This window comes from Dermacentor variabilis, chromosome 4, assembly GCF_050947875.1.
Source record: "Dermacentor variabilis isolate Ectoservices chromosome 4, ASM5094787v1, whole genome shotgun sequence".
NCBI classification, from domain to species: domain Eukaryota; kingdom Metazoa; phylum Arthropoda; class Arachnida; order Ixodida; family Ixodidae; genus Dermacentor; species Dermacentor variabilis.
In genome coordinates, this window is record NC_134571.1 from 27,992,617 (window position 1) to 28,015,710 (window position 23,094).

A 23,094-nucleotide genomic window follows, 5' to 3' on the forward strand; every position below is an offset into this window, starting at 1 on the left:
GTGCCACAGCGTCGAGCTCCACCGCTGCATTTCGCGCCGCGACTGGGCCCGCGCTGCAGTCGCAGGCCGCGCGTTCGTGTACAATGTGCGCTGTGTTCCGTTCCTATTAAGGCGATAGCGCTAAGCAGCCCGCGTCAGACGTCGTTTCGATGAAAAAGACTTTAGCACCACCCATACCCAGGGAATCCATGTAACGCAAGGAATTTACTGAAATAATTGAATTTCTCAAGCTAAAATACGGGGAAAAATCGTAAACTGCGACATACACACAACCTACAGACATGATAGCTCTCGGATTGTAATTTGGATATACGAGAAAACATAATTCTGTTACTCGAGAACTCAAAGAAACCCCTTTACCAGCGTTTCTACAATTCACAGACCGGCTGCGGCGTCTTCGATTTGCGCGCGCCGGCGTGTGGCTGTCTCGGGGGCCACGGAGCGGCGCGCCCGGTTCCTTGCGATACCTCCAGCTGGCGCTCGCCTCCGCCGCATCGTGGTCCACGCAAGAGGCCGTGTTTCTACCACAAAGCCCGCCTTCGTGCATAGCGTTCGCGGGCAGCCTTTCCCGGTGAACATTGCGGTTACATACGCTCAAGTTGCCGGGAAGCGTGAGAAGCAGTCAAGGATCTTTGAATGCTATCGCGTTCCACTCTTGAAGGCGAAGCTTAAGCGTCCTCCGAATTTTTAATTTCTCAGCCTGCGGGTTCTTGCTACCACGTAGTGTAACTGCTGTCTCTGCAGGCGATTGTCAGAGATGTCAGAGATAAGTGAATGTTGCAGCGCACCGTTATATCATAAATATTGCATATCGTATGATCTCTATGGCGGAGGGCGTTTCGATCCCGCTTGAGTTCTTCCGTGCCTAAATTCCTCTTGGTGGATCTCATTCGCAGACGTACTATTATTATTATTATTATTATTATTATTATTATTATTAGTAGTAGTAGTAGTAGTAGTAGTAGTAGTAGTAGTAACATAGTAAACAATGTTTTGAGCTCCAATGAATGCAAAGGTTGCATGCTTCGCTGCGTTCTCTTCAGCGCAAAAGGTCGATGCCCAGCTGCAGATCCGTATGCCTTCTAGCGCCCATGGTAGCGTCTGGCGTTCAATACGGAGAGTCTGCTCGCGTGCTCGCGCAAACGAAATCGCCAGTTTGCGGGCCAGGCTCGTTGCTAGCTGTCTCTGCTTTCGGTTGCGGATTGGCCCAATTGGTTCTTGGTTTCACAATCACTGGGCGATCGTTAGTGGCTGGGTCAGCCCTTTGATTCCACCCTGCGCGAAAGATCGCCGAGCGACAGCGCTAGTCTAATCGACGCTTACCGGGAATGCGGAGCAGCGCTTTGCAGCTACGCTCGTAGTAACACTGGCATACATCGGAAAATAAAAATAATAAAGCACGTCCCCTAAACAAAGGTGGGCGAACTTGTCCTAGAGCTGCCGCTTTCCTCCTCTCGTGTCCACTGATTGGATTAGGCCTCCGTGCGGCGCTCGGTGGCGCTGCTGCCGCCAGGCGTCGCTCGCTCTGCCTCTGTGGGCAAGATGCGCGTGCGCCACCTAATCTCCGCGCTCCTTGGGCGCGCTCGATAATCGCATCAAGCAACCCGGGCGCTCCTAACTGTTTGCCCATTACCGCCCCGGCGCCCCCTGAGGACGCCTGACTTTGGCCGGCCTCTGTCACGTCGGGCCTATAGCGCGAAGACCACTTTGGTTAGTTTGGGGACGACGCCTGTGCGCGGTGGGGAACTCTGCGGAGCCCTACTCAAACACTGTGTTCACCGAAGTTCTCGCTTGGGCGGAGCTCCGCTCATGAAATTTGCGGCTCGAGAGCCAGTGCTCCGGCCACTAGCGTTTCGCTTTACACAAGCGCAAGGCAGAGCGCTAGTATACCACTCGTGGTGCTTATGTCTCGAGCGCGTATCAACGCAAAGTGCCGCGAATGGGTGACTAGGAACACTGAACAGGCGCAAGTGGTGCTGCAGGAAAGCAAGCTTAACGCGGCGGTGTATTGACGCATAGCTGCGTCGACGTCCGGCTTAGCGCAAATTTGACGGCGCAAAACTTTTTTTGAGACTAATTGGCTAGCAGGTAAGTACGAAAGACATAACGCCCAAAGTGAAAGAACAGGGAACGTCCGTATACTGCTCTGTACGTCTATTTTTGCGCCCTTTTTCTTTTTGTTATTCCTTAGGGCACAAGGTGCGCTCATGCTCAGTCATGTTGCGTTGATATGTTTAGGAGCGTACGAATGATTCGGGGAGTTCTGTGGTCGACCGTGAATGCACTTGCATTTAAGAACCGCGATGCGCTTACTCATTGAAATTTAACTACGTCCATTGCCGGTCGCAGCGTATACAGTACAGCTTATATATACAGTGTGCATACCGCGTATACAGCGTGCACGATGGTGAAATCTTACGATGTAAGAGCGAATGGTTCATGCAGAAATCAAATGTTGCGTGGATACACATACAGAACAAATGGTATTATTATAAAATATTTCGCTTCAAAGAAATCGTGATCATTTGTTCACCATTCATTTGTTCGTAAAATTAAATTTTAGGCTGCTTGTTCATTTTTAATGTTAATGCTGATGAGCGTTCTGGTGCAATCTAAAGATTATGGGACCCTCTTCTGTATGTTTAATTATATGTTTAATGTTCTCTTTATTAAGGGGAAAATTTTGGCATCCACCAGAATAGTAGCACGAAGCCACAAAAGACGCAATAAAATGATTTCATTTGATTTGTGTCTGAAAAATATGGTTGTACTGCAGTTCACGCTTTTATATTTTTGTGACTGGGAACGCAGATGTTTTACCAGTGCGTTACTGAAGAGAGAGAGAGAGAGATGTTTCCCGCAAAAGAGGATGATCAGATTCTGTTGTGCTGCAGCAAGTGCTCTTCGTTACGGATATATCACACAGGTCCGACTACATTTCGACGTATACGCAGTAGCTGCAGAGCACGCCTGAAGAACACTTATCGGCCAGGCAGCTCGACGGGAGCACGGAGCACGCTCACGCACTCACAAGCAGCGCCTGTGTTGCGCGAATGCCGATGCAGCGTTTCGAAACTCTGCGCTCGCACGCTAACCACAAGCACGGCTGCGTCCACGCACCCATAATGGATGCGTCTCCGCTCGCCCCGACAGATGGCGCCCCGTGCCAGGCTAGATCTGTCATTTTGTCCTGGTATTGCCATGCCTTCCATACGTTCGTGCCTTAGTCGGCGTTCCGCAGAAAGTTCTGGATTGAGTAATAATAAAACTAGGCCGGTTATGGGAGTGCCGACCAGAACAATGGCTGTTTTGGGGCCGAGGGTTTGCCAACCACGCCCGAACACAAAAGCGTCCGATCCTGTCCTCTATTTCTTTTTTTTTTTTTTTTACTCGGCGGTTCCGTATATATATATAAATTGCGCGCGGCTGGGATACCGACGGACATTGCAGCTTCTTCTCTCGCACCCTTACTTTCTCCCTCTTTCATTTGCACGATATTCCCTAACACGGTCTGCGGACGACCGCCGTGCTTCGCGATATTAATGGCTCTGAAGGGTGAGTTATGATCATGAATATTCGTGCCGTTGCTTCAGCTATAGATGAGAGTAGGGTGGGCCCAGTGGTTAGGTTCTACGTATGTGGTTAGAAAAGTAAGAGAGCAATGCGACGGCGCAGGAAGAGTTTGCCTATATGTGAGCAGTGTGGTCTGCGCGCGTGATTAGAAGCGAGGAGAGCTGTGGGCCTCCTTTGCGGAGGCGTTTCGCGAGCGGTGGTTTACTGAAACTTGTTTTATGACCCGGAACTTTTGTGTTTCTTCTTAGCTTTCGTTTGCTTGTTTGTTTGTTTGTTGTTAGCTTGTTTTCCATTTGTAGCCCACGTTTAGGACGACGCATACTCGTTAATAATTTCCCGTTTGTATTTCTTTCTTACCGTTTAACGGACCTTGTAATCATGGGCGAAGGGAAGGCCTGTGCCACGCCCTGATGAAGGATCTGTCAGTTGTCTTTCATCGACGTGCATTCGAGTGCAACCCGACATTAATCAACAACGCGGCTTTGTTCTACTCTTAAACTACCGCGTAATTAAGTGCGCGGAAGTATTGCTCATAATAAGTACAACGACGTTATTTGTCCGTCATTGAAGCTAAAAGCATCCGCTTTTAGTGCCGTCCCTTGCTGTTGATATTTTTGCTTCGCCATAAAAGACCTTGTTTATTTTTCGCCCACTAAAATTGTAAAAAGCAAATGGCAAGGACCTTGGAAATGGGGGAGGGGGCTGCATTTATTTAGTTCTGTCGAAGCTTCCAGTACACTACACTACTCTTCGGGTAATGTCAAAGTTCATGAAGCGACTATGTGAAAGACTCCGCGGAACAGTGGTTGTGTAACATAACGGGACATGTCGTCGTGCACGACAGTGAAGAATGTATGTGGCAGGTCACGTTGTCGTCGTCTGCGACAGTGTACTTTGGGATGGGTCATGAGCACGCCAAGTTTTCCGATTTTTACATCGTAGACTTCAATCGAGTCAGGTGTATGCTGCGCGCTCCTCTTTCAGCACAGTAGCTGTGATATAGGGGAACTCCAATTTACGCTGTCAATAACTCTCTGTTGGTGCATTGTGGTGTATCACATCCTCGCACGCACATCCACGCACGTACTCTGACACGCGTACTAGCTTACTCACATTTATTCTCGAATGAACGATGGAATTAACTAATTAACCAAATAAATAATAGTGTCACAATATCAATCACGAAAAATATCGAATACTTAAATGTATGCGTAATGAAATCTATCTTCATCGCGCAGTAATTGCGTGACACGGCTCCCGCATACATGATCGCGTCGATACCGCTGCCATGTAGTGCAGCAGGTAAAATGCTCAATGCGCGGCCAGATTTTTAGCCACGCTCGTTTTCACGCGTATTTATTGTGCATACATGAAAAGACGAGAAGCTGGCGCCCTAGTCGTTACTCCCTTATAAAAATCCCGAAAGAATAGGTGGCGCCCGAAACAACCGTATCAAGCGCTAAGACCCATTACGACCAATAAAGTGTACTATGAAAAGCTGCATGGGGTTCAAGCCCGGAAGTTGGGTGCGATGCTCCCTCGTTGCCTCCCGCCTACGCGACGACCTCCTGACCCACAGTTAAAAAAAGGGGGTGGGGAAGACGTCGAGGAAGCCGCAGGCGCCGCCACTACAGTTGTGCGTGAGCTTGCCCAGATACAGACGCACGCGCACGCATGAAATACAAAAACAACAGTGAAAAGGAGAAGCAAGCGAAGGAGGGCCCGCCTTCATTGTCTGCTCGGCTCGTTCATTATCGCCCGAGCGCCGTTATTCGGACCGCGGGGGCGCCGCCCGGGAAAGACAGCAGAGACAGTGCGAGACGCTGAGGCTCTGTGCCGCGCCTCCTAGCGGGGGGATGACGAACGAACGAAAGGGGGAGGAGGGGGGCGAGGTCCCGGAGGAAACCGAGTCAATCCATCAGGCAAACAAAACACTTACCGCAAACAATGCCCCTTTGTCGGCGGACCTCTTTTCTGCTCCTCCTCTTTCCCTGCGCCGTCCTCAAACGCCGCCGTCACGAGATGGGGTGGGGGGTGGGGAAAGAGGCTTCGCCGGAGAGGGTTAAGCGCCGCCGACGAATTAATGACGGAAAGCATTGCGTTGCCCTCCGGGGGGACGACGCGCTCGCGGCGGGGACGTGTCCCCGCTTCGTCTTCTTCAGAGCTGTAATTCAAATTAGAAAGAGCCGTATCGGCTCCTTCATCTCGCTCCATTGGCTCCCTGCTCTGTGCGTGGCTTCTGTCGTCGTTCTCTTGAAAAAGCTTTCTGTGCTGTTGTTCTTTCGCCTTGTACTGTTCCATCTTGTGTTCTTTGTTATTACACCAACCGATTACAATTTCAGCCGGCTCCTAATGCCGATGGGCGTCTGCTGCTGTTGCTACTGCCTGTCGTTCCACCGGCTAGATGAACGCTCGGCTTCGTCCTTCGATTCGCTCGCGCGCTCCCATCGCATGCGATCGTGGGCGCACGCCCTGTTTTGTTTTAAACGACGCGCGTGCTTATCCTTGCGCAGGCCTTTGTTAGCCCTCCCTGCCCTTCCCCCGCTTCCGTAATGAGTTGCGGTCCGTCTCACGTGCCGCATACGAATTCGGGCCGATGCGAACAGCGCTCGTGCAGAGTGGCTGCAGCGCTCCGCGGCGCGTTACGAGGGCCGCCCGGGCCAGACCGTATGGAACCGCGGAGGGCTTATCAGTTGACAAGCGTCGTTCGATTCGGTCCGTGCCATTTGTGCGCCTGATTCGCCACAGCGAAGCTTTGCTATATAGCGCACGTGCACAGTCGCGCATGAGAAATAGTGTGCGGGCCGCGAGCGCTGCTGTATAGGCGTCCCGTAACGATCGGGGGGTTTGGAAGTTTTAATGGCGCAAAGCCAGACTTAGCTCCATCTCCAACGTTTCGCAAACGTGACGCGGTTGGATAGGTCGTGCTGGTTAATGCGCACCGTCCCACCGTTTGACAGTACTGTTGGTATGCGCGCAGCGCTAAGGCAATTAGTCGGTTGGATGAAACGAAGGTTCTTGGCCGATGTAGTCGCGCTTTCGCTTCGCTTTCTCCACAGTGTTTGACGCCCACTGGTGGCTTTGAATAGCGCAGTTATGCGACCGAAGTGTCAGGCGCTGTCCAGACAGCATCTATGCTCGGGTCTTAATACGAACAACGGAGTCATGGCAATCGTTTCGTTAGGTTAAGTTGTGTGCTTTTTAATGTTACTCACGGTCACAAAGTATGAAGTCGGTAATCCATGCGTTCACTGACAGCGTTGGAAAAGCACCTCCTTGGATCTTTTCATCACGCACTATAAAGCAGAAACACGTCATGGATGTTTTAGGCGGTTTTTTGTCGTTATGCTGACATAATAATTCGGTTACGGAGTGACTGATATAGTCACTCGTTTTGTTGCCACAAGGCCCTATAATAGGAGAGGACGGCTAATGGGATAAGATATTTTCGAGACGTTGATGACTTTGCCGATGTTTCACGGCGACTTCCCTCCCTTAATGGCGCACCTTCTGCATTTCAGGAAATACGCAACAACATTCGTCGATGCGCTTATGGGGCGATTCAAGATCCCCTGCTCGTAGTGCGCTGCCCGCTCTGGCGAGTCGGTGGAAAGATTTGCGCAGAAGCTGCGTCATTTCTCCTGCACACCACCGGTTAAATACTGCATAGCTCACGGAACCTAGTTGTTGCCAATGTGAAGACGTTGGTAAATCTGCTAGATGTCTGCGTAGTATACAGCAATTTCTTTCCTTCACTCCGGCGACTTTGCGTCACGCACTTAGGCTGCCTAGCGTCGACACAGCGAAACTAAAAATTAAATAGAGGGGTAAAAGTCTCCCTTCTCATATAGCTTCTTTTCGAGCAAGACGACGCGTGCGCAGTTCTCCGTGTTACGCTCCAGTGCGGCGCGCCACTCTCCTTGGCAGCGACCGAGCACATAGTCCAAAGAACCTCGAGACGGCAGCTCTGCATCCTGGGGGAAAAAAGCTATAACTAAATGCCGAAAGGCAGAAAGAAATTCCCAAGAGTTAAACTCCTGTTCCCTGACGTGAAAGGAGTAGCGGCATCTTGGGAGGCAGGAGCGAGGGCCGCTTTTGAAGTAAGAACTTCGTGTTTTTCTTTCTTCTTTCTTCCGCTTCTCCGGGAAGAAGTGGAACAAAAAAGAAAGCAGAACAAGGGGAAGATGCATCCTTGCGTTCGCAGCCATCCGTCACGCAAGAAGCCGCCTTCCCGAGTGTGATGGGGCACGCTTGCCTGTGAAGCGCGGGCGCACGGCGAGCGCTCTCTTCCTATAGGACACGTCGGTCCAGTGCGCGCGCGCGCGCAGAAAACATCTCCAATGCGCGCTCGCGCTCTTGAATCTTCTCCCACGCCGCCCCCGTGTAGCACCCCCCAGCGGCCAACAGCGATGGCCAGGCATCACTCCTCTCTGCTTCCCAATAACGAGACTCGCTCAGCGCCGACTCCGACGTCGACGTCTCGTCGCACGGACGTCCTCTTCGTCGTCCCGCCATGACTGGAGCGAAGGGGGAGACCCAGCGAGGGGCGCAGCAGTGCGTGAAGCGTTCTCGCTCATGCCGCACTGCCGCTTTCGCACCACCGTGCCTCCCCCCCCCCCCCCCCCCCTGCTCCCCTTCTTCCCAGAGCTTCTGCAGCAGTATACTTCAAGTGGTGCAGCCGCGCCGTCTTCGCTGTCTCGGTTCCCGTATTCCTCTCCTACACGCCCCCGTTTCGCCCGCCGCTTCCCCTTCCACCCAGAGCCCACGTTCGCGCTCGGCCGATCCGAAAGGCCTAACTCCGGCGTTGAGCACGGAGGCGAGGCCAGGAAGAAAAGAAGAAAGAGCAGGGGAAGGGGGGAGACGGCTGCAGGATGACGGATGTTTTTCCCGTTGGGTCCTGACGTTTATGAAATGCGAATCCTGACGTATTGGCCCCAATATCGCGCGCTTATGGATCCCGACGAGTTGGCGCGCTTCCCTCCGCAGCGCTCGGCTTTGCCTTCCTTTCTCGTCTTCCCTCCTCAACTCTCCGCTTCAAGCGTTGCTTGTTTAGATCTCTCTCTCTCTCTCTCTCTCTCTCTAGGCCTCCCTTTAATCTTCATCTTTTCGCAGTCGTTGTCGGCTTCCTATGTTTTTGTTCCTTTCGTGTTCGACTCACCAGCGCTCTCTCTCTCTCTCTCTCTCTCTTCTTGCCAACACCACTCTTCGTTCACTCTCGTGGCTTTCTTTATTTCTTGCCACTTTACGGCTTCCACCGTGGGTCGTAAGTACTCTCTCTCGCTCTCGCAACCCTTGCTCTGAAGCTGCAATAAAATGACTGAGTTCATCTGACAATTTCTGAGGGGGGCCAAATTTTATGGCCGCGTTATATATATATGTATGTTCATATGAGCGTCGGATATATATAGATATGGATTTCGCTGAGCGCCCGTCCGGCCTGCTAGCTGCGTTGCACGAGAGAACATTTCCGGTAAAGTGAAAGCTGGCTGTCGGAATGTCGTTGTTTCCGGCGCAGCCATTTATTACGGCCGCTTTCCTAAGCCCGGAGCGGTCTTATTAGGCGAATTTCTCTTGCGCAATGAATTTCGCGGCATCTCGTCATGTTCGTTCTACTTCTTTCTCAAGCGCCGTGCTTTCGCTTTCCTGTTTACAACCTGTTTTGTCTTCTTCCTTATTTTTTTTTTGTTTTGGTCTGTCGCTTATATTGGTGGCCTTATTGAGAACTAAGCCGCTTGATTTCCTCAAACCAGAGGCGAGGTTCCTGCTTGACGCTGTTAATTGCACGAATGTTTACGTCGGCTGCATCTGTGGTGTGCAGTCAGCGAACTGTACCTAGGAGCGTCACCAATGTTATGCAGGCGTCCACTGTTATGTGTCCCGCGAGTAATGTAGCAAAGAGGAAAGAAAGGGAGAAAAAAGAAAATGAAAACGATACGAACGCGCTGGGACAGCCAGCTTAGCTGAATTACTTGGCGTTTAGTCGCGCCACATCGGCAGAAATTGAGGCCTTTGTCCTAGTCGCCTTAGTTATAGTAAGGAATTGTGATGTTTGTTGATGCCCCACGAAACCTTCCATGCCAGTACCCTTGTCGCTATTATTGTTCTTTTTATTACGACGACGACGACAACAAGAACAACAACAACAACAGTGACACACTTCAAATTGAAATTGAAGAGCTCCGGGGTGCAGCAACAGAAGTGCCACCGTTGTCAAAAGTCTGACAGCTTTAGGATTGCATTTCGTCTCCATTTCCGCACGGGTCGCGTTTCACAGCAAAAGTTTCGCAAACGTGAGCCAGAAAGAGAAAAGCCAGAACGAGGAAACAAATAAAGGGCGAGGCGGAAAGAACCGCAAGAAAAGAAACGGGCAGCGAATCGCGCTGTTGCGCCCGCGGCGCCCCTGAACAGGCGAGCCTAGGTCAGGGAATGACGAGAGAGCTCGGTACACGTTGACGCGCCGGGTTCGGAATCTCTGCGCACGCACGCCCGTCGCTCGCTACTGTTAATTAACGCGTAGATGAGAGCCCTCGTTAGAGAGCTGTTTATAACGGCTCCGAGGCGTGCGGCGTGGCGCTGTGCTTGCCAAGCCCCGCGGGCCAGCGACCGCGCTCGCCCACCGCCGGATCAGAGCGCCGCGGAACGGAAGGCTCGCTGCAGCCGCGCGGGGTTCAAGGTGCGGGCGCCCGCACTAAGGCGCGCAGTGCGACCAATGGGGAGAAGAACTCGTTAACGAGAGCTACAGGCGAGCGTCTCGGCATATCTCGAGACGGCGTGCCTTCACGCAAATGTTCTGGAGCGAGGAAACTTGCAAAACTTGCGAGTTCAAACTGTGCGGCGAGTGTGAGTTCGGTTGAAGGGTGCTTTGCGAACTGCGCGATGTGTTTCGTTTTTACTTCGAAAACCGAAAAGAAAGAAAAAAAAACAACCTGGTGTCCGCCTGGGCAGATAATTGATCTGTAGAGACGCCATTTGGGTCAGCATTGCAGGATATATTTTTGGAAGTGTTAGCGAAAAAAAAAAAAAAAATCCGTAGAGTGCGGCGCACTGGTGGTGCACCATTTCAATGCACGTTACATGCCATGTGCATGCCAGGATTAGCATCAGCCCTTTAGTTGTCTCCAAAATCAGGGACCTTGTGTGTCATCAACGGATGTACTGTGCGCAATCGGAGCGTTTTCGCGGAGCGCATGGCGTGATTAGCGAAATATAGACACACTCCAGATAGAGATAAACACGCAGCCGAACATCAGCCGTACTTCGGTTTCACTTTAGGAAAAAAAGGGTCAAGTTTTTTCTTTATTGGCCACGCATGGTTACTAGAGGCAATAGGGGTGTCCGCTGTTGTTTACCTGTTTGTTTTGCACCCGTCCTTTACACACGAGTAAGCGTAGCACAAGAGCGGAGGTGGCTTCGTGTAACGATCTGCCTGCTCCAAGTCATGGTGTCGCATTTTATTGTTGCACATGCGCTGCATCGTTGCTTAGAAACTTACATCCGCTGAATTACCACCGCGAGTGACAATATAGCGACAAATATCCAACGAAATGAAGTCTATGCGTACGAGAGCTTGTGCGCATACCCAAGGAAGCATGGAAGGTGGAAATTATTGAACCAAACGATGGCGTGATTAGTATTGCGCGGTGAAGTAAGACTGCCAGGTATCAAGGTCGTATTCGTGAAGACTACATACTGAACGCCGTCACAAGTGGAAACGAAAGCAATCGTCTTGCACTGTTTGTTTTATAATCCGCTTACATTCTTCATGTGCATGAACCTGGCGATAGCGCGCGCCATGGCTCGCAAAAAGCATTGCTATGGCGCCAATGGAGAGCCTTCCTTACCACCATTTTTTCAATTGTGCTCACTCGTCCCTGTTCTTGCACTGTGATTTTGTGTCTATTTCGCCTTTGTCTACCCAGTTTCCCCGCACTAGTGCAGCAAACAGGGTGCTGCTTTGGTTAACTTTCTTGCCTTCCTTCAGCTACTGATCTGCTCTCTGCATCCTGAAATTGAAATAAATACTTCTTAACCACCACTTTTATACATTTCTTTTCGCTCCCTCCTTAAGTTTTACTGCAGGCGATAGCACATACTTGGTGCTTGCGTTCGTTCGAGAAGCCTCTTGTCTGAGGCCTCTTGTATATCATATGTGCATCAGAGATGTGCGTTCAGCTGGCGTCCATAGCTAATTATACCTTGAGATGGCATTGGTTCGTGTCATCTTGTTTGTAGCCTCATGTGTAGCCTCAATCAGACAGGAAGAACTAAAGCAGGAAAAGCCGCGGAAAGACACAAATGTGTGCATCGAAATCACTGAGGCAATGTGATGAGATTCTTTCAATGAATTATTCGCTGCTGAGGCACAGCCTCAGCGCATGAAGTGACGAAGGCGCCCGTTACCATGCAACAAGCCGTTCATTCAGGAAAATACAGCATAATGAGAAAGAAACTCTACACTGCTAATCAAACACGCACACATAGAGACACAAAAGAAAAGAAAGAAAGAAGACGTATACTAGAAAAATATCAAAGTCAAAAGTGCCTACAGTTTCATGGTGTGCACTAAAGCTACGAGATGGACTAGAGGAGGCAATGGAGGCGGTTTTCAGTTTGATCTATAGCGGTGGTGAAGCTAGGCGCCGTAGAAAAAAAATTCTGGTTGCCCCCAGGCGAACACTAGGGATCTGACGATGCGCACTAGGAAGTCCGGTTTTACGTCGGGAATATAGGAAGGTAACCTTGGCGCGGTAGAAGTCTCGACGCCGGACACCAAGTCCAGTGGCTCCACCTCTGCTCCCGGTGCACGGGCTTCATTTCTCCGACGCCGCTCGGTATCTCCCTGCGTGCGATCAAGGGAACGCGGTGACTACGCCCCTGGAAGGTCGCCCTGGTTCAGTAGGAGGCACGAATCAGCCTGACGCCCTATAGGCCTTCATTGCCGCGCACGCAGCACTGGGGAACTAATTCCTACGGGATGGCTGGTTCTTATCTCCCACTGCGATCACCGCACTTGCGCACTTGGCACATCATAGGCAGCAGCCTTCATTTGCCGAGTGCATGCTAAATGGTTCAACAATACCGCGCCGATGTAAACACGGATGCTTTCGTAGACTGCTGATCAGTGGACACGCAGACCGAGGATAAATTCGAATTGTTTACTGGAGAGAGAGAAAGAAACTTTTATCGACTTAAATGATTTACGTGCAGTTGTCGGAGACACTTTAGTCCAAGGCCCCGCTGGCCTCGGCCGCCCGCTTGACCTGTCTTACGAAGGACTGTTGTCCCTCCAGGTCTGAGCTGGTTAGCTGTGCCTCCCATTGCTCCACTGTGTGGTGTGTTTTATCAAACGGGTGTGGTTCACAATCCCAAGTAATGTGTTGTCGTGTTGGTATGCCTCCGCATCACGGGCAGTCGGGCCTGTAGCGAGTGGGCAACATGGCATCCTGCAATTTAAGGTGGGGGAATAACCCAGTCTGAATTTTGCGCCAGCTGGCGGCTTCCTCTCCACTGAGTTGTGGGTGAGGGGGAGGGTATTTTTTTCTGGTTGCACGATGATTAGCGAGAATCTCCGGGGCATTCGTTGGATTGGGGTTACTACAGTGGTTACCTGGGACCGTCCCAGTCGAGTCGGCCCGGTTAATAATACCTCGGGCTAGCGAATCGACCAGTTCGTTCCCCTCAAGGCCTGTATGACCTGGACACCATAGGATCCGGTGATGATGGGCGAATTTCGTCGGTATTATTGAGTGACATGTTTTGGTCACGTGACCCCTGAGAAAAGGGCGACATGCTTCTTGTGAGTCTGTTATTATAGCGACGCCCTTTTGCTTTTCAGCACGCGAGTTAACTTATGCTGCTTTCGCACTGCAGAACAGACTTTCTCTCCGCGCTAGGTAGTCCGTCGCATTCTTCATAAGCATATAGCTACCTGCCGCTTTAGCTTGCGCACACCTAGGTCGCTACATCGGCTCCGCTAGGATGCTCAACGTGCGGCCAATATGTCTCCCCTTGCTGGGTCAAAGGGCTCCGATGCTGCCGCAGTGTTGACCGTTTTCACTTTACACGAGCCTTTGCGTTTCTCCCCGAGCAACGCGCGCTGTTTACGCGATCCCAGCATCGGCTTGTCGACTCCGCTCTGTCGTCGGCGTCGTTTCAGTGAAGAAGTGGGCGGCCGGCGAACCAAACAGCGTCTGCTCTGCCTTACATTTCTTTGGAGTCATCCTCCTTTTTCCTTTGAGGATGTATAGCGGGGAACGGCGTAGGCGTCTCCCTCACTGCAGTCTTCTGCTCTTTAACCTTTTGGCTGCAGTTAGTTCTTTAACTTTTTTTCACCGACTCTTGCTCACAAGATGCGTGGTCGTTTCGTCTCGCTTCCGCGCTCTCGGCACGCCGACACCGGAACGGTTCAGGCTCCTTCGCGGCAGTCACATAAATGTAAATCTCTTGCCGTCTATGCGGCGGCGTATACCGAGAGCGTGCCTGCGCTGCTGTTTGCTCAATTCGCCGGGACCCGGCAACGAAGTCAAGCTAAAGATAACGGCGCGTCTTGCTCCTCCTTCCTTTCGGTTGTGCTGCGACTGTCGTCGCGGCTCTTCAGAGTGCTTCAAGCCTGCTGGATTTTATATCTTCGGCGCGTTCTTTTCTTTTCCATGCGTGCGTGTGTGTTCGGCAACTTCCTTCGCTCGGGTCTATTTCTCGCTCGTATACTGCTAACTTAGGGCTCAGTTTGTGCTGTTGGGCGCCGGGCATCTTAAACATCATCTTAAACATCGTGCACAGCCTAAATCGCCGCAAGAAAATACAATACAAAATAAACTTGGTGGCTTTTTCGCCAATCGGGTTGGGTTAGAAGTCGGTCTCACACAGCCACGGCGCGGCATTGCTTAATGTGAACTCGTTGAGCAAAGAAAAGCGGGCAGATAAGGATTCATTTTGCGCGGTTCTATTACTTTATTAACATCCGCCGCTCATGACCGCCTGATGTTGCCGAGCATCGCTTCGAACACTGATGAATCGCGAAAAAAAGAAAGAAAGAAAGAAGCCACAGGCCTGCGCGGCACACGCAGCGCAGTCACAGTGTAAGCGGGAGGAACACCTCCATAGGAAACCGTCGCAAACTGAACGAGCACGGCAACTGCAAGTAGTAAGTATATTGAAAGTCGGATTTTAATTTGCATACATTTATTGAAACACAATCAGGTGTGCTTTATGGTCGAAAAAGTAGGTTGTGAAGGACAGGCATGCAGCCGAACAATAAGGGCATTTTGATGTTCGTAAATACAAAGGCCAAACAAGAACAGGTGTGCGAAGAGCTGCATTGTGTATCTGATACAACGTCCATGTCGAGGTCTTGCACAGAGTGTACGAACAAGGCGTTGTGGCAGTCCTTCGTGCTTACGTTTAAATCACCAGTTAAAATTAGGGGCACATCGGGTTGAGAAACGAAGGTATGTTCCAAGCAGTCTGCAACCTTCCCATGTTGAGCATGTGGCAACAAATACACTGAGGCAACCACAAAACCCTCAGAGTGGCGCACTGCGCACACGTATGGGAAATCTACGTCCGGTACTCCTGCGAGTTTGAATGGCACACAGTCATTTCCTCGTTCGTATACTGCCACACCCGAGACCCGGTGCGCAGTTCTGTTTGCTGACACGACACACCTGTTGCTGGTGATGTCATGTGAACAACCCCAAGTCTCGGACAGAGTAGGGACACTCGCATTAAGATGTAGTCGTGCGTGACGTCAAGTCTGTGTGCAGCCAGAGAACGTACGTTGACAGAGCAGATGACAAATTGGTGGGGCTGATCGAGCAGTGCAAAGCAACGTTGCATGATAGCGTCAAGGCGATGTTGTTTGAGTCTGTGGAATTCGTCACGCAGTGCTCGATCTGGGTTTTCGGCGGTTTCGTAAAACGTGAAGTATTCTTCAGCGTTCGTGATGTAAAGGCCAGCAAGTGGAGTGGCTCGACTTAGTGCCACGTACACAAGTTTCTGGGTGTAATGTTTGTTGTATTCGTAAACAACGCGAGTATATGTGACACCCTGAGGCTTATGAATCGTTATTGCACTAGCCTGCATCACGGGAAAGTGTGTGCGGTGAGATGCATGTAATGTCAACCTTATGGACCAACGTTGTGGGCACCGTGCGTTGTTCAGTTGGTGCCCACTTCGGACGGACCGCGCTCCCGAGTACACTGCGCAACAATGCCGCCTTTAGCCGTGCCAGCCTTCCCGTGGCACCAGAGTCGAACCTGAGCCACAATCTTTTTGCGAGTGCCGACTCGTCCACTTCAGCGTGGGCGAGGATTCCAACCGCACCATTGTCCAGTCCATCTGTGTTGACGGTTCTCATATGCGGCGAAGTTCCTGCAGGCGTCATTTTCTGCTGCACGCACGCATGGGTCTTCGCAGCGAAGCTGTCGTGCCCGATTTTCGGAAGCACGCACTTGAGGGTCTTCGCGGCGAAGCTGCCGGGTCGCACTATCGGCAGCACGCACTCGAGTGTCTTGGCGGCGAAGCTGCCGGGCCGCATGTTCGGCAGCACGCACTTGAGGGTCACAATGGCGAACCTATCGGGCCGCATGTTCAACAGCATGCACTAGAGGGTCTTCGCGACGAAGTATGTTTGCGTCGCTTTCTCGAGAACGAACTGAACTGTCCGCCCGGCGTCGATGGCGACCTGCAGTTTGTGCTGCTTTCTGCACAGTGGTCTGCTGGACTCGACCTCGCCTGGTTGCAGCCGCCCGCGTCTTTTTCAGCAGCGGTTCATACCTTGCGAGGAGGCGCCATAAAGTTTTAATAATAATAATATTAGGGGTTTTACGTGCCAAAACCACTTTCTGATTATGAGGCACGCCGTAGTGGAGGACTCCGGAAATTTTGACCACCTGGGGTTCTTTAACGTGCACCTAAATCTAAGCACACGGGTGTTTTCGCATTTCGCCCCCATCGAAATGCGGCCGCCGTGGCCGGGATTCGATCCCGCGACCTCGTGCTCAGCAGCCCAACACCATAGCCACTGAGCAACCACGGCGGGTGCCATAAAGTTTTGCGAAGAGGTAACCCAGGTAGCGAGACTACGAGGCACACATGTCACATCCCGTGATACGTATCACGATACGATGCAAGTGGAAACTGGAGGATCCAAAGCACTCAGTTCGCAAGAACAGTAACAAGAACGGACTATTTAACACCGCACGCCAGTAACTTCTTCCTGCTCGTTATGTTTCTTCAGTAGCTCTAATGGGGGCGTGACTTCACGCGCTCTAGGCGATAGCTGCGACGGACACCGGAAACCGGACACTGGACACTGCGGCGGCGGCTGGCACCATCGCCAACCGAAACGGCTGTTGGAATGAGCCCATAACAGCTTACGCTGTAATAATTGTAATAGAATCATTCCATTACCAGGCCCGGTCCGCGCGAGCTGAGCATCGTCTTCGTTTTTCGCTGCGCACTGCCGATACGACCCTGCCGCGGGCTTTTATCTGACGCCGACAGCGAATTCTCGGCCTGACAAAGCCGTCCGGCTTTCCTGGGGTCCACGTAATGACTGATCGTCTCTTCCGTTCGTCGCTTACAGCACCTGCGGGACGTTATCGTTGGAAAGCCGATGCATTAACGGTCCCAGCTGATGCTGGCTAGAAGTCCTGAATAAGCCTGTCCACAACGCGTACCGTGAGAGCTTCGTTGCGTTACCATTTGCGCAGTCTAGAGTTACTGTATACGCCATGCACGTAGTAACTCTAGCGCCGCTTATAGAGGTACGCTGCCTGGTAACGAGGGTGGCTTAAGGAAACCTGCACCTGGCGTACTCCGCCGAACGACCCACGAGCTGTTGTCGGGCCGTGCTTGTTGCCATTCCTCTGTTCTCCTCAATCACCCGTTATGAGCCCACTCAATTTGACCTGACCTATGCGTACAGGGACGGCGGCACAAGAGAGTCGATTCTGTACTCGGGCATCCTTATAGCTGGCCCCTTCCATCATTTCCAACATCTCTCTCTCTCTCTCTCTGCTTTGTAATCTTTTTTTTTTTCTTGCGCTCTGTTTTGTTTGCACCGGTGGAGCGGTTGTTTGCGCGCACAAGCCGCTGCACCGCCCACTCCTCCTTGTCGTGGCTGGCGCATTGATTCGTGGCCGAGATGATTGGCTTTCGAAATCGACCGAATCATGGGGCTGAGTGCGCGTGTGCGTGCGTGCGTGTGGCCCTAACCCTGCGTCGGAGGCGCTGAGTGGAGGTCGTTCGCCCGGAGTGCGCGCGCGAGCCGGTCCTCTGGCGTTCCTTAACCGCTCGTTTCCCCGGTGATTGGAAGCTCTGTGCTACCGCGCCTCGTTGTTCACGTGTTTCGCTTCATCGCGCTCACATTTTGTTTGCCCGATTTTCCCGCGCTGCGCCGCCGAGAGAGACGCCGGGATAACGAGATATTCGAGCGACAAGAAAGCTCTGGGGCACGACCTCCTGTACTCGCGCGATCGTGGTGGACTACGAGGAACGGTGCGTTGACTAACCGTCTCTCGAAGGTGCAGCATCCTCTTTTATCGGCGGCTGTTGTCATTCATGTTGCGTACAATATGTAACAGACGTTGTCTTTAATAATAATAATAATAACAAAGGTCCTAGAAATATAACAAGAACAGGCTTCGTTATAATAACACGTCGGAGGCCATACTGTCAGTCAGTCACCTTCGTGGCACACGTTCGCTTTTGCTGCGGGCATCCTGTCCGCTGGCTTATCCAGTGAACGACTGCTGAAAATAAAGCGAGAAGATACCTTCTGGAGGTTTAAAGCGATCGTACTGGAAACAGGCCGAAGAATTAAGTTCCCTTCTCCCAGCCGAAACGCCTCTGGGCCTGTAACCACAAATAGCTCTTACGCGAGAATTGTTCGCAAGAGCAAATTCGAGCCAATGCTGACGCTGAACGCATCTTTAGAGAAGCCAGCCAGCCAATGACAAATATCACTTACGAAGAAAACGCTTTGTGACTTCGGCTCCTCGTATTTTATAATAGTTGCTTTCGCCAAAATTGCGAACAGTGAAAACGAGGGGCCGACTTTGTTCCTTGTAGAAGCACCAGCGAGAGTAGACAGGGATGATGTGGTCTCGCCACACCGTTCACGCAAGTTGGATGAACTTTGACAAGGCTTAAACGCGTTCGCGGGCTTGCGCAACCTGACGGAATTGTTGAACATATATGTGTAGGGACTCGGTAGTGTGTGTCTACGACCAGGCAGCCTATAAACAAGCTGCTTAAAAACTCAGTCCTGTGATGCGCTTCAAGGCGAACTATAGTAGCAGCATCTGGGAATAGGGAAACACGCATTGCAATATAGAACTGCGCACAGCCTAAGAATGCTATAGCACAACGGCTGAAACACCGTGCAACGGATAGACAAGTTCAAAGTTCATGTCTCGCATACATAGAATTCATACTCGCACGCACGCACACATAGGCGAGCACGTGTTTGGCACTCTCTGGTGCAGGCCACCCACCTCCGTTGTTGTATGTTTGTAATATGGACAAGACATGAGACATGTAATGAATGCTATTTGTCACAGCACCCATGGAAATGCATCGCGAGACGGAGCATGTAGACTCCCGTTTTCTCGTCTTATTATTATTATTATTATTATTCATTGTTATTATTTATTTGTATGTGTGCGTGCGCGGCGCGCACCTCTTAGTGTGTCGCCAGTATTAATCCGAACCAGCAAGCAGATCCAGAACACGTCGTCATCCTGCACGAACGGCATTCGCGCAGCCATAGACCCCCCGAGCGCGGCAGCCCTCCCTCATCCGTCGGCCGTGCGCGTACATATCGTCCTGCATTCGTGCAAATGGCGGAACGATGCTGCGACGCGCTTGCAGCCACCGGTCCGCATCAACACGTGCCGCACGTCTGCGGGAGGACGTCGTCGCGTCCCGGACCCAAATCCTCGCCGGCGGCGACGTGATCCCGCGCGTCGCTTTGGATCGGCGCGGCAGCGCAACGACGACAATGTGACCGCCGCAGCCCTTTGGCTTCTTCATCTCGGCGGCGCTGTGCGACGGCTAAAGAAAACAGCGGCCGCCGGAAAGGCTTTTTGGCCCTGCCGGCTCGGCTTTAGGAGGGCGCGGAGGGAGAGACGCGCCTGGGGAGCGCTCAAGGACAACCTGGTAGACGTGACTCGCACGACGGAGCGCCGGATTCGAGACCGCCCGCCTGCGCGCCTGGGCCGTTTGCCGGCTACAGCCGGCGTCGCGTTCGCCGGCGTCCCGCTGCTTGGCCGCCGCTGGGTCTCCTCCCGTCGCTCGCTTGCTGCTTCTTCTTCTTCGATTGTTTCTTTTTTTTTCTCTCTCTTTGCAACAGTTCCTCCTTCGCTCTTCGTCCGCTAGTCGCAGTGGTCCCTTTTATGGAGAGAAGGCGTGGTTTTCCCGTGTTCCGCGTCGCTCGCGGTCGATATTGCCGTAGTCCTGCCGAGCCAGTATCGCGATCTCGTCTTCCTTTCTATTGTCTTAACTTCTGCCCGTGGAACAAGAATGTCAATTCTTCGGAGCTGCTACCTGTTTCCAGAGTTAGCCAGTGACGATTGAAGAAGCACAGTGTACCCTGCTTCTGCGCTGTTTTTTGTTGCCTTTGGTCTGTTCACGAGTCTTCGTGTGCTACGCTCGAAGCCAGTTGAGAGAGAGACTGCGATACGAGGGAGGGCAGACCGCGCCTATGAAACAGCGCCCAGAAGCTCCACTTGTCGCCCGTAGTTTGTCTTCTCACTGAGCGACGGCTACGAGGTCGAGGTTTGTTTATTTTCTTTTGTGATAAATGTGATAAGTTCTTTGCGTCGCAGTGAACTTCAATCTTCCGCTGGTAAGCGGTGGAAGCAGTAGCGAACAGTTGTGTGGAAGACACATACTCCTGAAGAAAAGGAATGTCGGCTGTTTGAGTAGTAGTTCACTGTGGCGTGCACTTATTTATTTTGTTGAGTCGCTGATCGTTCCATGCCGTGATCGCTACGACAATCGCGCGTTGCACGTCGTGACGCGCCTTGGAAGCACCGCGCGAGCCAATTGTCGAAGTACGACTCGCATATTTTGCGATGATGAGCTGTCACTTCATGTGTTTGCCCCGTTGCTTCGTTTTTATGCGTTGCTATATAGGCTGGTTAACGCTTTCGTCATAAGGCTCATTTAAACTAGGTCAACACGACACAGATTTTGGTCTGCCGACTGTCGACGACAACGTTTCTCCTTCGTGTCGGCGCCTCTGTCGCACTTTGCCGACGCCGAGTTCCCCACCGACCGCCGGCAGACGTCGACGTCGGCACAGTGTGACAGAGGCGCCGACACAAAGGAAAAAACGCTGTCTCCGACAGTCGGCAGACCGAAATCTGTGTCATGTTGGCTTAGTGTGAATGAGCCTTTATCGCTACACATGCCCTGAGCCATCTGCCAAGGGCTGAAAACCCCGCTTTGGTGACCGGTGGCTTTGGCGTTCGGGCGATGAGCACAGTGCCACGAGTTTCAGTCCAAGACTGCAGCTAAGGGATTTGACGGGGCAGGAATGCAAGAATACGCGTTCACGTTGCTTTGGGTACACGTTGAAGAACCTCGTGTAGTCATAAATATATCGAATCGCTACACTAAGGCGCATTCCATAGACTCTATGTAGCTTTCGAACCCTGGGGAACTTTAGACTGCGAAGTATTCTTTACAATATAATAAAATCGTTTATTTACGTCTGTTTCTCACAGACACAGACAGGCCAGCTTCAAAGAAGATCCCTTTTCGGCAGCTTGATGAAGTCGCAGCCCCTATTGGATTTCGCTGATAGCAGCAGCAGCGGTAACAGTATAAACGGCTGTCGGGACATAAAAACAAGTTGCGGACATACTAATATACAAACGCGTGCAGCAGTAGACTTATCGAAAAGGTTACACTGCATGTCACTGGTGCAATCTGGCAATTATTTTTGAAATAACTAACGCATAGTTGTTGCTATACTCATCTTCGTTTATTTGGCGCTTAGCAGGCATAGACGGTATAGTTCAGTAGTTTCTGTATCAACAACCTCGTAACACGGCACCTTCCTTGGAGACAAATTCAGCAAATTTTTGGTAGCAAGGATAGCCTCAGGGCTGCCTCACTATCCATCTTTCGTTTTCGCACCTTTTCCGGCTTGGCAAGCCTCCTCTCATGTCGTTTCTGTATTACAGAAGCGTAAATTCTAAAGCACATTAATATTATTTAGCATACCTTTGAGCCCTACCGCTCAGACAACAAGAGGAGAAAAGTGGAAAGGAAATAGGGGTTGGTAATTCAACTCTACCACTTAAAGAGAGAAAGAGAGAGAGAACGCAAAGGCGACACAGAGAGGCCAACCAGAAGGTACCTCCGGTTAGTCAGCCTTCACTAGGAAAGGAAGAAAGGGGTACGGAAGATAAGAAATAAAGAAGGGCAGAATTAACAATATAGACCTATTTTCGTGTGCAATGTTTCAGTGTCTGTAACGGCGTCACATATTCATAAACAGTGTCAATGTCACGCAAGACATACAGCGTCACACAGTGTACAGTCAGAATTTGAGGCAAAATGCGGTATCTTGTCTTAGGTAGCGCAGTAGAGATTTTATAGCGGATCGCACTGATCACCAGTGTTGATAACCCAAACGCGCGATATATTTTACTGCCTCTCATTTATAAAATTATGTTTAGACTTTCTGCAGATTTTATACAAACCTATTACTACAGTGCTTTCGTACAGAGTTTCCGTTTGTCTATATCTTAGCCTATACGACCTTACAGATTACAATATGTGATGGCACAGCAGCTTAACGATGGTCTATGGACATTATATATCAATTTCGGTAGTTTCTCTACTGTCTTACTCATTATTCTTTTTGTAATAATATGATTATTGATGCCTATTTTAGACGTGCTAGGCATTCGAGGGCTTTGTTACGGGAGTAGCGTTGGTAGGTATAGGTTCATTTTGACTCGAGCGTTGAAAGACGTGACGACAGAAAGAGAAATATGTGTGTGGTCGAAACGCAGACATTGCAAGTTGCCAAGGGGCCTATCGGGGCGACCTAAATTTGCCAGTAATTTAAAGACAGTGAACGGTACTTACGCGGCAGTACTAATTTGGTGCACTCTACGCACCGAGCGCGGTTCTGGACCAAATCGAGTGTGTTATCGATGTTACACAGGGCGTACGACCGCAATAGCGCACTCATACTCCGCTTAGGGCTGACTGGTGAACTTCACGGAACACGTTACATTCAAAGTTGGCTCTATCAGCAAGAACCAATTAATAGCGATATGATATTACCATAAAACGTAGACATTACCTGTCCTTACTGCTGAATTTGTCTGGAAGGAAAGTACCGTGCTACGAGGTTGTGGATACGGCAGTTGTTGAACTGTGCCGACTACAGCTGGTCAGCTCGACAAAGGTGTTGAGCAGCGCGTTGCCATATAAGTGCCGCCATTGTACGGAACAAAAAAGTCGCCTATGATACTGTGTGTACCTGTATGTGCAATC

The 23,094-nt window shown here is 51.1% G+C and overlaps 1 protein-coding gene across 3 annotated transcripts in view; it reads left to right on the forward strand.

Moving 5' to 3' along the window:
• Positions 1-23,094, forward strand: part of LOC142578839 (uncharacterized) — a 332,468-nt gene that overhangs the window by 62,112 nt on the left and 247,262 nt on the right. Inside the window, exon 1 of one of the 3 annotated variants that reach the window (XM_075688464.1) lies at positions 19,973-20,352. The exons of the other annotated variants lie outside the window; for them this stretch is intronic. The gene's annotated coding sequence lies outside the window, so the exon portion shown is untranslated. Of the gene's footprint in view, positions 1-19,972; positions 20,353-23,094 lie in introns of those variants that run through there. 3 annotated transcript variants of the gene reach the window in all.